The sequence below is a fragment of the Oryza brachyantha genome, chromosome 8, assembly GCF_000231095.2.
Source record: "Oryza brachyantha chromosome 8, ObraRS2, whole genome shotgun sequence".
Taxonomy (NCBI): Eukaryota; Viridiplantae; Streptophyta; class Magnoliopsida; order Poales; family Poaceae; genus Oryza; species Oryza brachyantha.
Window position 1 is genome coordinate 1,817,946 of NC_023170.2, and position 12,767 is coordinate 1,830,712.

At 38.4% G+C, this 12,767-nt stretch overlaps 1 pseudogene; it reads right to left on the minus strand.

Moving 5' to 3' along the window:
* Positions 1 to 5,737: 5,737 nt before the first annotated feature.
* On the minus strand, positions 5,738 to 11,755 carry LOC102716437 (annotated as a pseudogene).
* Positions 11,756 to 12,767: the final 1,012 nt, after the last annotated feature.

A 12,767-nucleotide genomic window follows, 5' to 3' on the forward strand; every position in this document is an offset into this window, starting at 1 on the left:
TTGGTTTAATTCCATTGCTGGCGAAATATATAGTTTTGTGGAACGATGTAGCAGTTAATTAATAGTAATAGGCAGTTTCTAATTGAGAACATGAATGTTATTTTTAGTGTAACATTTTATTGCATTAATTATAGCACCTTATTACATATTCTTCTTTGGTTAAAACGATCTGTCATGAGACATTGCTGTTCTATAGGGTTAATTCAATTTTTGGCTAACTGAAATTATATATTCACGATCAGATCACGGTAGCCCTCTACGTGTTTTGCAAGTCATGGTCATCGTCAACTGATAGGAGGCTATCTGTTGCCGAGATATTGCTCTTTATCGTTGGGATTGTCAAATGCTTTGAGAAGCCCATGGCTCTGAAGGCTGCAAGCTTTCATAGCCTAGCCAGATCAAAATATCATGACAAGAGGGCTAAGGATGAAAGCAGTGAAGAGCAGCTTGAATCATTCATCAGAGATGCTAGGGCTTCGCTTATTCAGAAACCACCTGTTCAGTATCCTCATGGCAATTTACTTAGCATGGAGGATATGAATTTAACCTTGAATGAACTCCATCTGCCCAGTGAGCTGTTTGTGGATTCTACCCATCCCTATTCTGTTCGGCTCGAGAACCTGAAATTCCTCTGGTCAAATGGCTGGCCTTTTTCTTATTATGTTATACGAGATGGTCTCTCCAACATCTTCAATCTTCTCTACACCAGAAATAAGTTCAGAGCCAAAGATGCATCTGTGGCCTCTTTTCTGCTGTGGGCTAACATGGCCTCTAACTCTGGCACTGGCCATCCCAGCCATTGGCCTTCTGCACAGTTGCCACAAACAGTCTTATAGCCATAACGATGTCATTGTGACATTCCTGATGGTGTATGGCACCCTTCTGCTACACATCATTTCTGGATTGATAATAGTATTGCTCAGCATGCTTGAGTTGCATGACACTGCCCCACAGCAAAGCCTCATAGGATTCTTTGCCCACAAAGAAACGCACAAATGGTTGATGAGAACCATGCAATGCTTACAATGCAAGGACTTAGGCGCCGTTTAGTTTGAATTTTTTTTTTGAAGAAGTGTCACGTCAAATATTTGACCGGATGTCGGAAGAGGTTTTCGGATACGAATGAAAAAACGAATTTCACGGCTAGCCTGGAAACAACAAGACGGACTTTTTGAGCCTAATTAATATATCATTAGCACATGTTGGCTGCTGTAGCACTTATGGCTAATCATGTACTAATTAGGTTCAAAAGATTTGTCTCAAGATTTCTTCCGTAACTGTGCAATTAGTTTTTTGATTTATCTATGTTTAATGCTTTATTTAGGTATCCAAAGATTAGATGTGATGTTTTTGGAAAAAAATTTAGGAGCTAAACAAGGCCTTAGTTGACCAGTACTGGTGTCTGAAACCTGCGAGGACCTCATGGACGTGACCCAGGCTGCGTTCGGGAGTTGGGTATAAGTTACTTATGTCCTGGCACGAAAAACGTAGTAATAGATCAGTACATAATTAATTAATTATTAATTATAAAAAAATATAAAATAGATAAATATGATTTTTTAAAATAACTTTTCTATAAAAAACTTTTGTAAAAAATACACTGTTTAGCGGTTCAGAAAACGTGCACGAGAAAAACGGAAAAGATAAGGCCGAACGGGGCCCCCCAGTTGGTCTTCAACCACCTGAAAAAGGGATGGAAAGAGTACATCCATGATGCTGAGAGCTACATGAATTTCAACGACAATATGGGCTGGTGGGCACTTGAGCGCAATGGATGTGATGGGCTTCTAGGATGGAGCCTGCAAAAACCATTCGATGAGGCTGTCCTTCTCTGGCATGTGGCCACTGATTTCTGCTACCATAAGAGCGATGAAGATGAAACAATTGACGGCGCTCGCAGAGACATAAATAATTGGCCAACGAAGAAAGTGTCAAGTCATTAAATTTATCCTTGCAGAGACATGGGAAGATCCATCTCCAACTACATGGCACACCTATTGTTTGCTAATCCTAAGATGCTGATGGCCGGCAGCGGAAAGAATAACCTCTTCAAAATCGCCTCCAAAGAACTCAAGGACATGGTACAAGCTGAGAAGAACCTCCATATAATCGACGATGAAAAACAGCTCACGAAGCTTGTGCTCGACAAGGTGAAGCCCAAAAAGGATTCTTTTATCCATGACGCCTGGCGGCTTGCACAAGGGTTGAGGGGTCAATAGGTGATGAGGAGAAGATGTGGACTGTTGTAAGAGATGTGTGAGTGGAGTTGCTCATAGTGGCAGATCCAACATGGGGGCGGCGGGGGCTCGAGCCCCCGCTACCCCCGTTAAATTCATTAGAGCCCCATGAAGACCCTCTTAAAATTTTATAGCAAAGATTAATAGAAGGGACTGAAACTCTATCTAAAGTATTTAAACCCCCCTAATCTCATTGGCTAAATCCGCCACTTGCTCTGCTTCTCTGCCGGTAGATGCAGAGGATACCTGCACGCAAAGAGCCTTGGAACAGGCGTGGAGTACCTCTCCTACGTGCGGCTCCTGCTGTCGCACGCAGGAATGGAGACATTCCCGGATAGGCTTCAGAGGAGACATCAGGTTCGCCAGCACAAGGGGGTTCAGGTCAGAGAAAACAATGCCACCACCACCAGTTCATCAGATTCCCATGGCTTTGAGCCTGTCGATCACAAGGAGGGCGAAAGCACTGCTGCTCTATCGGCTTCCCAAGGTGAAGGCAGCATCGCCTCTGAGCTCAAAGAGATTGTTGTCTCACCATAGCAACTTAAACTGCAGCTCCATTAGTGTTTTGCATTGATATCCAAATGTCTGAATAAGTGAATATGCAAGGGCAAATTATGTAATATTAATTAATTTCAATTTTTCGTTGTTGTATACTTTCTCGAATAAAAAATAAGTGTCATTTTTTTAAGAAGTACAGGGGTGATTGTTTGGTTTTTTAATGGAAAAAGCCAAACGGTATATTTGCAAATAAAAAATAATGGGTGAATAAATCTTTTATATACATATTTTTAGTAATCTAAAAGTCAATTAATAAGGAATTAGGGGCCCTTTATAATTTTCCTTTTTGAATTTTATTAATTATATAGTCTTGAAGATGGACGGCAGAAGCATTTGTCAACTGTAATCTTTTTTTTTATAGAATCGTGGGACTTCAATTCACACTGGTCTAAAAGGACTGTTCTCATATGGATATTAATTGATCATTCGGTCCTAAACTATTACTCGATCGATCTTGTATCAGCCATCAAAACTAAACAAAAATACTTCATCTGCTTTATATCATAAGATGATTTAGCTACGCCTAGATTTATTTATATACCAATATATACTTAGATTTATTACCATCTATATAAATTTAATTAATAATAAAAAGTCTTACATTATTAAACGATTTATTTAATGATAAAAAGTCTTACATTATTAAACGGAGGTAATACTAGTGAGTCTCGACGAACATAGCCGCTAGCCATGTTTCAAGTTAACATTAGTACTTAATCTCCAAAAAATACTAATCCTCCTGTTTACTTTTGTAGCCACATCGCCAACCCTCTGCCAGAAATTGTTATCAAACCGTTAAAGCGGTTCAACTAGGTATTCACTTCACTTTGCTGGCTGTTATCTATATCTGTGACTGTGAACGCATTTACGGACCATTTTAGGTTGCAGGTAGGTCAGGGAGATGTTCGTGACCGGTGGCGGAGCCAACAAGAAAATCTATCTATGGCGAACTTAATACTTATGCCCCTCTTTTTTTTTGCGCACGCTTCCCGAACTACTAAATGGTGTATCTTTTTGCAAAAATTGTCTATGAAAGGTTTGAAAAAAAATCATATTAATATATTTTTTATTTTTTAACAATTAATAGTTAATTAATCATACACTAATATATTACTACGTTTTCCGTGACAGGGATAAGTTAACTTATCCCCTTACCCTAAACACGGCCTAAGTTCTAATTTGTATATAAGAACCACATATATAAAATAAAATAAAGTTATAATGCATTAACTTATAAATCATCATGCGAATGATCCTTCATATAAGTCACAATACTTATAAATCATCTTTTACACCGTGTATATACAACTCAATATTTTTTGAGTGTGAAACCGAAAAAAAATTGAGGCTTCAGATTAGGAATATGACTTGATTTTGTCAATTACAAATTTTAGAATGATTAAATCACGGAAACCTATAGTTGTGACTCCAAACAGGGTATACTTGGTACTAATTTAAGGTAAAAATAGAAAATAATACGACAAATATTTGAATATATTGTATATTCAATCTTTACTCTCGAGCGGTAATATTGACTGATTGCTACTGTACATTTTATATATTTTTAGTTTTGCACTACCTGATTTCGCTGATGATAGTTGCACCAGTTATTACGTTTTCATTTGCTTTTGTTTTGGTGGGAGGGATCGAAATTGGCAATATTTACAAATTTTTGGTTATTTTGATAACAGTTCACTCTGAGTTTGATTAGATATTGTGGAAGACCAACCAGTTTACACGTTACACGCTCCTATTCGTTTAGCGTGAAGATTTCCCCCCTTTTTTCTTGATGTTTTTCAACCTTGTTGATGACTATGGCTATATTATACATTCACATCCTATCTAACAAAAGATGATGTATCATAAGTTGTGATATATTATGTGTATTGTCAATTGTAGAACCATTTGAATGGACAAAAGAAAGGAGAGTTTGTGCATGTAATGGTTGGATGATCTATGAAATTGATTAGGGACTTTTGAATTCAGATTTGGACATCCTACCAACACCAACTTCAAACAAAGCTACAAATCCGGTGCTCGAATTCTTTGTCACCCCTTAATATTATGTGATCATTGTACCAACCTTAACCTATAAATGACCAATTTGCAACTCCATTAACTTCAGGACCTAGGCCACTAACCGGCACCACCGGTTAGTTAACTAAGTCCCCTCTTTTTCCGCGCGCACGCTTCCTAAACTGCTAAACGGTGTATTTTTTGTAAAAATTTTCTATAGGAAAGTTGTTTTTAAAAAATCATATTAATCTATTTTATATCTTTTTAATAATTAATAATTAATTAATCATGTACTAATCTATTACTAAGCTTTTCGTGCTAGGGCATAAGTCCTCCCGCCGAACGCGGACCTAGAAACAGTCAAAAAATAACGCTATGTTAGGAGGTATAGTTTTAGTGGTTAACCACCGTATGTATCATGGAAATGGTTATGACCAAATGAAACAAAATATAGCACTTTCGTATGCATTTTTTTAATTAAAAAAGCAAATATGATTCAGAATTTGATGATTGGTGCTACCAATCAGTTGGGCTTCCCTTCGGTACGATGGAACGAGAAGAAGAGACATACTGTTCATGAGTTGAAATTGGTCAGAAAAGCATCTTATCTTCAGAAACAAAATAATTCCGAACCACTACGAAAGATCACCTCGTCTCCTGTGGTTTTATTTGTTCCCTAGTGCCACTTTGTTCTAGGGAACTTGCCAGATATTGTAGGGCACTTCGTCTTTCCCCGGGATTTTTTTTTCATTGAGACAATTGCAATTTTATCTCATCGATGGTTTAAAGTATTGTTATAAAACTAACAGAAAAAAAATACTAGAAGTATTATTCAATTGACATCCTTACAAAAATAGAAAAAAACCACTGGTAAAATTTGTAAATGCATATTTTCTATTTCCTCTCCTGGTTTGGCTTGCTTCCTATTAAAAGTAGGCTTGGGGAGCATATGCAATTCTATTTATCTCAAGTGTTGGACGGTTGATATGATGGTCGACTACATTCCTCGCAGCTGCCACAGCTTCATCCACATCCCCAACCTTACCATCCTTGGACACATATATGTTCACTATAAGCTTCTCCAAGCATGGTTTGTTCAACAACCAAAGGAAACTAAGGTAACGATTATGATGATTTGACGATGGATAGACTGATATATTGAAATCTTTTCCATAAGACTTGCTTGTTGGCTGAAGAATGCACAAGAAAAATTAAGATCAGGTTAATAAGTAGGGCAAAAACCAGCATTAGCTAAGCTAAGGGAATCACACGATTACTTTACTACTAGACACGGTAGCTAAAAATTCAAGCGATGGAAATGACCCAGTACATACGTACCTTGTGGTCACCTGGTCCTTATTAGTTTTTAGGATTGGACGGTTGGGATGGTTGTTTGCTGCGTGCTCCAATGCCTCCTCTGCTTCCTGCACTTCCGCAGCAAAGGCATCATTGCAGCTGATCATAGCAGTCACCTTCCTGAGCGAAGTTGTTCCGAAGGCATTGAAGCCAACAAGCAGGCCGTCAAAACCATCAGATAGGTCTGCATCTTTTAGGAAACGCACATCGACTCTGAAGAGAAGGGATTCAAGGATTGGCATGATGGTAGATGCTCCACTGCTGGACTCGCAACCATGCATATCAAATCGGACAAATGAACTAGGAGTTATAAATAATCTCAACTTTTGGAAGTAGTCACCATCAGCAGGCTTCTTAATGGTTACCAATCTGGTATATTCGGAATCCAGTTCGAGGTAACAGCATCGGGAGGCTTCCAAGTGTTTCCATGGCCTGCTCTTTCACAACATGCACTCTCAGCTCTAGATGAGAGAGGCAACCAAGGGTCGATGAGTTAATCCACGCAGGTAAACTAAAGAACTTCACACCTGGCAATGACAGCTGCCATAGCCGATGACAGGACAGGGCTGGTGCCTTCCCTTTGTTCACTGCCATATATACTCATAGTGTGGAGCTTATTTAGACAAGAAATGGACTGTAGAAGATCTCTCCTTGTGTCCTCTTCTGCCAGTGCATCATAAAGGACAGCCTCGAGCACCCTCAGTTCTCTGAGGTTGCCCAGCTCCTTCACAAACCGCCTTACAGACTCCTCATGGATAATATATATGTATAGCTCTTGTAGCAACGTCAGTTTCCGGATCAAACCAGCTGGCACCATTTGCAATCGGTGAGTAATACGTAGACACAACAGCTGTTGCAGGAGACCCAGCTCATCTATTACGCTATGCGAATCCAACTCCAGTACCTTTAGAAGCCTGAGATCACATAACTCCTTAGGGAGCTTAACAAAATGTGAGTATGAATCAAGGCGGAGGTACCTCAAGTGACACAACCTTCCAACATGCTTCAGACTACTTTCTATGTAATCTGCCATATCATCGATCGCATCTTTCCAAGTCTAACACACGTAAAACTTGGAATGTTGGTGGTGCCAGATTATTGCCTTTACCGCGTTTGCAGCCAACGGCAACAAAGGTCCTCACTTTGTTCACATCCATATCAACAGATTGATAGCTGTTGATAGTCGTACGGTGCATGGCAAACCTACGAGCATTGCTGCTCTTAAGTTTCCGCTGCTCATCATTGTCCAATACAGTGACAAAGTTTTGTTCACTCGACAATGAACGGGCTAAATGGAGCACCATGTCATGAACAGGACAACCATATATATACCCTCGATCTTCATTCTCAATTGGTTGGATCATGCTTCTATTTATCAGCTCATTGAAATAACTCTCCCCAAGCTCATATAATCCTGTATTTTTTCTTTGTACAAAACCTTCGGCTATCCACCTCCATATCAAAATATTTTTCTTAATTTCATAATCTTCAGGAAACATGCTTAGATAGAGCAAACAAGTCTTCAGATGCGAAGGTAGATCATAGTAGCTAAAAGATAATATGCTTATAGTGTTTGCCACTTCATCATTGTCTTCTTCTCCAAAACCAATAGCATTGTACACCTCAAACCAGTCCTGACCAGGTCTAGTAGCCAACAAGCTTGCTATCGTAATGATAGCTAATGGCACACCAGCACATTTCTTCAAAATTTTGTCACATGCCTCAGCTGATGAACTGCCTTCACCACCAGCTATTCTTGTATACAGTAATTCTTTAGAGTTCTCATGAGAAAGTGGTTTCATGTTGTACACATCACTGGCAATTGTGGCAACTTTAGAATTACGAGTAGTTACAATTACTCTACTTCCACACTCATTATATTGTAGCACCTTTTCAAGTAATTCCCATGACGACTTTTCCCATACGTCATCAATAACAATGAGAAACCTAGGACAATAGAAGAACTGTATAAGAACCCCAATTATTACAAAAATATGATCGAGTCACCAGCAAGAAGTATTTTTCTTTTCATAGTGAAGCAACAATAATTAATGCTGATATAAGACAGAAATATGCATAAAATGTGAGATGTTGCAATTAATTAGCATTGCATTAGTTACCTCTAATTCTAAATATAAGTCGTTTTAGTCTTCTCAACCCATACTAAATATAGGTAATTTAGTTTCAAAATGTGAGATTTCACAATCAATTATGACCAACCAAACATTAAAGAGCTTCAAGGCCAAATTCTATTCGACTTATCTTTATATATACTACATTGATCGAGGTTGTACTATGAGCCCCCACATTAATCTAGGAGTTAAAAATACTAGAAATTCCCACATAAATAAAAATTATAAAAATTCCCGCATTAATCAGAGAAAAGATAACATTTTAGTCGTTAAATCTACATAAAAATGGATCGTACGGCTAAGATTGAGTAGAAATAGCATATGCAGAAAACCTTAACCATTGCGTTGGTATGATTCAGGTCTGTTGGTTGCATATATAAAATATTGTAATCAGCCTAAATAGTATCGTAAATAGCCTTTCCCATCTCAAAAGCTAGCCATTGAGGTGAGGGGCTCCCCCACTTATATATCCTAGGTCCTTTGCCCCTCCACAACCAATGTGTGACTATTCAACAATCTTCTCCTTCATACTTCATACATTGGTGTCCTTCACCGTATCCGGTCTATCACCAACCGCTGTTTCGCTTGCTTCTTTCTTATTGTGGCGGCTGCCCCTCCACAACCAATGTGGGACTATTCAACAATCTTCTCCTTCATACATTGGTGTCCTTCACCGTATCCGGTCTATCACCAACCCATGGTCTATCAGGTATACTATCACCAACCCACAATCTATCAGGTATATAGGCTCCGTATCCCCGCAGGCACCCTACGGTCCATCAGGCCTTCACACACTGTGTCTATCGGGCCAGAGATGTTAAACTAGCCAGACTCTGATACTAATTGAGGATCATAAAGGGTCTTTCCCACCTCAAAAGCTAGTCATTGAGGTGAGGGGCTCCCTCACTTATATCCTCGGTCTTTTGTCCCTCCACAACCAATGTGGGACTATTCATCCTTTCGAGATTCGGCGATAGTGAATTAATTGAGCACGCTTCGAAGATTTGTTTTACTTTTGAAAGACCTTGCGTTATGTCACTAGATCTCGTTTTTTCACATATAAACGTAACAAACCTATCCCCTTTGTAAAGGATTTCTCCATAATGACCATGAACAGTTGCTCCTGTAGTGGCCAAATAAGGCTTAGCTGCTCTTATAACAAAGGAATCTATATTTACAATGAAAATTTGACCAGATTTTTTTATGTGCAATTTAAATAGACATACATTTTCGCAAATAAATTGTCCAAGGTGAAATTTTGCTTTTAGGATATTTAACTTTTCACATATTGATTACAAAGTCATATTTATACATATGTTTTGAGATGTACCATATCAGCAAAATAAGTACCGGCCCCTGCACGTACACAGATAGATGACAGATTCCTGGTAGTATAGACTAATTGAAATTTGAGTTAAAAATATACTAATTAAGTAATTTGATTACAGTAAAAATTCAGAAGTACACTAAAACTTTTACCATAAAATTTGGAATAGGGGGGAGGGATTGATCATTTGTTTTTTTTAAGGAAAAAAGGCAAATAGTATATTTGCAAACGAAAGATAATTTATGAATAAATCTTATATACATGTTCTTCCGATCTAAAAGCCAAGAATGAAAAGTAAACTACGATAAAAAAAAATCTGTCAAATCAACTCCAAATTTAAAGTTAAAAATTCAAATTTTAGTTTATAAGCATAAGCAAAAGTGAGCAACTAATCCTCGAAACCAAAGGCAAGAATTTCTCATATAAATTGAAAAGGCTAGAAATTCACTCATTAATTGATGAAAAAGCAAAAAAAAAGTACAAGTAAGGAATACAGTTTACAATATATAAAATTTAGATTAAAAAATAAGTTCACTAAAAGAAAAGTCCATACAAAAGTATAGAACACAATATGGACTAATTACATCTCAAATAAAAATATAATAAAATAATTAATTTGATTACAATATAAACTCCAAAGTAAAAATAAAACAATAACTACAAAATCAAGAACAAAAATTAAAGAGAATAAAAGAAGCCTTGCACCACAATTTGGATTAATTAAAGTTTTTAACAAAAATATGATAAAGTAAGTAACCTTGTTACAATACAAACTCTGATGTAAAATAAAGGACTCACTTCAATCTGTAAATATGTGAAATCCGAATGAAAATTAAATAATTTTAAGCATTGATTTAGGATTGAGAACTAAAAGAAGAGTAGAACGTAGTATGGCGTAACCAAAAATATGAAAAAAAATATAGTCAAATAAGGAATTTGATTACATAATCTAAATGGCCTTAGATGTGGTTGTATGCAACACAAATATTTATTCCTAGCATAATGTTTAAGGTCGCACTCGGCCATGGGATAAGTTAACTAAGTCCTCTCGTTTTCCGCATACTAAATGGTGTATTTTTTACAAAAAAAATTCTATAGAAAAGTTGTTTTAAAAAATCATATTATTCTATTTTATAATTTTTTTAATAATTACTAATTAATTAATCATATACTATTCTATTACTACGTTTTCCATGCCGGGTAAGTTAACCTACCTCCCCTCTTCGCTGAACGCGGCCTAAGAAGGTACGGTAACATATGTAGGTGATGAGATATAAAAAACAGTTGGTGATAGTTTCATACCTCTTGCCTTTGATGAATTCCTTGAGTTCAAGGATAAGTTCATGTACATTCAACATCTCCTTATCTTGATGATTGATGTGCTTATCCTTGTCAAGACGAGTGAGAATGTACCACAAGATTTTCTTCATATCAGGATTTTGACCAACTGGAACAAAAGCACTCCAAGGGAAATCCGGTTTAAGCTTTTCATATACTGCTGTGGCAAGAGTGGTCTTGCCCAATCCTCCCATTCCAACGACGTGTAGTGTCTTCGTCTTCTCGTCATGCGACAACATTTTGATGAGTTCATCCCTTGGCTCGCCGATGCCAACAAGATCTTTCGCCATTCTCTCGATGTTCAGGATGCGAGGATCGACCGGCGTTGGGCGTGCAGGTTTGGCGATCTTGTCGGCGGAGTACCTCCCATGCCTTGCAGTGACCTCCTCGAGCTTCTTCTCCATGTCTTGGATTGCACCGGCGATGTTGTGCCGATGCTTGGTCTTCTTGAACAGCAGCTTCACCTTCCTGCCGAGGCGGCGGAGCACGCGTGGGTCGGCGGGCTTATCGCCGCCGCCGCCGCCGTCGACATGAAGCAGCAAGAAGCTGTCGATGATGTCCTCCATGTCGTAGGACGCCTCCCTGAGATCGCTCGCCCAGAGCCTCACCAGCTCGGTGTGCTGCTCCAATGGCACCTCGCCGACCATCCGGAGGACGGCGTGCGCACGCCGGAGCTCCGCGGAGAGGGACTCGATCTTGTCCTTCATGTCCTTGTGCAGGTTGTACTCCTTGAGCAGCAGCTCTCCCAGCTTGGGGAGCAGGCTGCTTATCGCCCCGGTCACAAACTCCATGCTTGGGTTGCTACCATTGGTTGAGTTTGAGTTGATTGGATTGATCGAATTGGTAGCAGTAGATACAACCTGTATATATGTGTAGTAGGAGCACTAGCGATGCTGTATACTAGCAAGCTGATACATTAATTAATGGACCAGTTAAATTGGATCACGCGGTGCTTAGATGCTACCAGCTGGCTGTGGTTGATTAATTATGACAAAATTGCAAAAACCACCCTAAATATTACCTTGAGTTTAAGATTCTCTCCATAAGATGACATGTTGCAAATTTCTCCCTCATAATTCAAATGGACTGGCTATAATTCATTAAACCTGGATGGTACATCTAGATGTGTAATTTTTAAGTTTACGGATCCAAATGATATCCACTCGCAGGTTTAAGGAACTAGATATGTAATTCAAAAGTTTATGGACCTAAATGATATCAACTCCTAAGTTTAAGAACTAACCATGTATTTTACTCTTTTATTAATATATAGGGTCTGTCTATTGATCAAATGTTTAAAATTTTTAATTTTATCAAATAAATCCGTTCACTTCCAATGGATAATATTTTGAAGACATACATGCAAGTTAAAGAACTCATACACGCCCTTCTCTCAACCCCCGCATGCATTGCGCGTGTGTTAAACTACTCATGAGATAGTTATGCATCCCCATTTGGAGTGGTAAGAGTTAGAGTTTCTTTCTCTATATATAGATGATGGCTAAAAAGGAGGTTGTTTTAAAGGGGCGGATGAACTACATTTTATTGTACCATTGGTCATCTATTTTGTCGATCAAATATAAGACAGATGAGCTGCTGGGCATGCTCTGAACATGTTTTTTTCCTTGGGAACATACTATCATATTGCCTAAAGAACTAGCCGCCACTGGGGCAACTATAGTTATGTAATGACCAACTGGATACCATTAGCAGGGATATCTCGTGACCGTGTCGTTAGACCTTGCCCAGCATGGGGTTAGAGAGCACGTCGACCAAAAAGAAAAATAAGCTAGCTCATGGGGA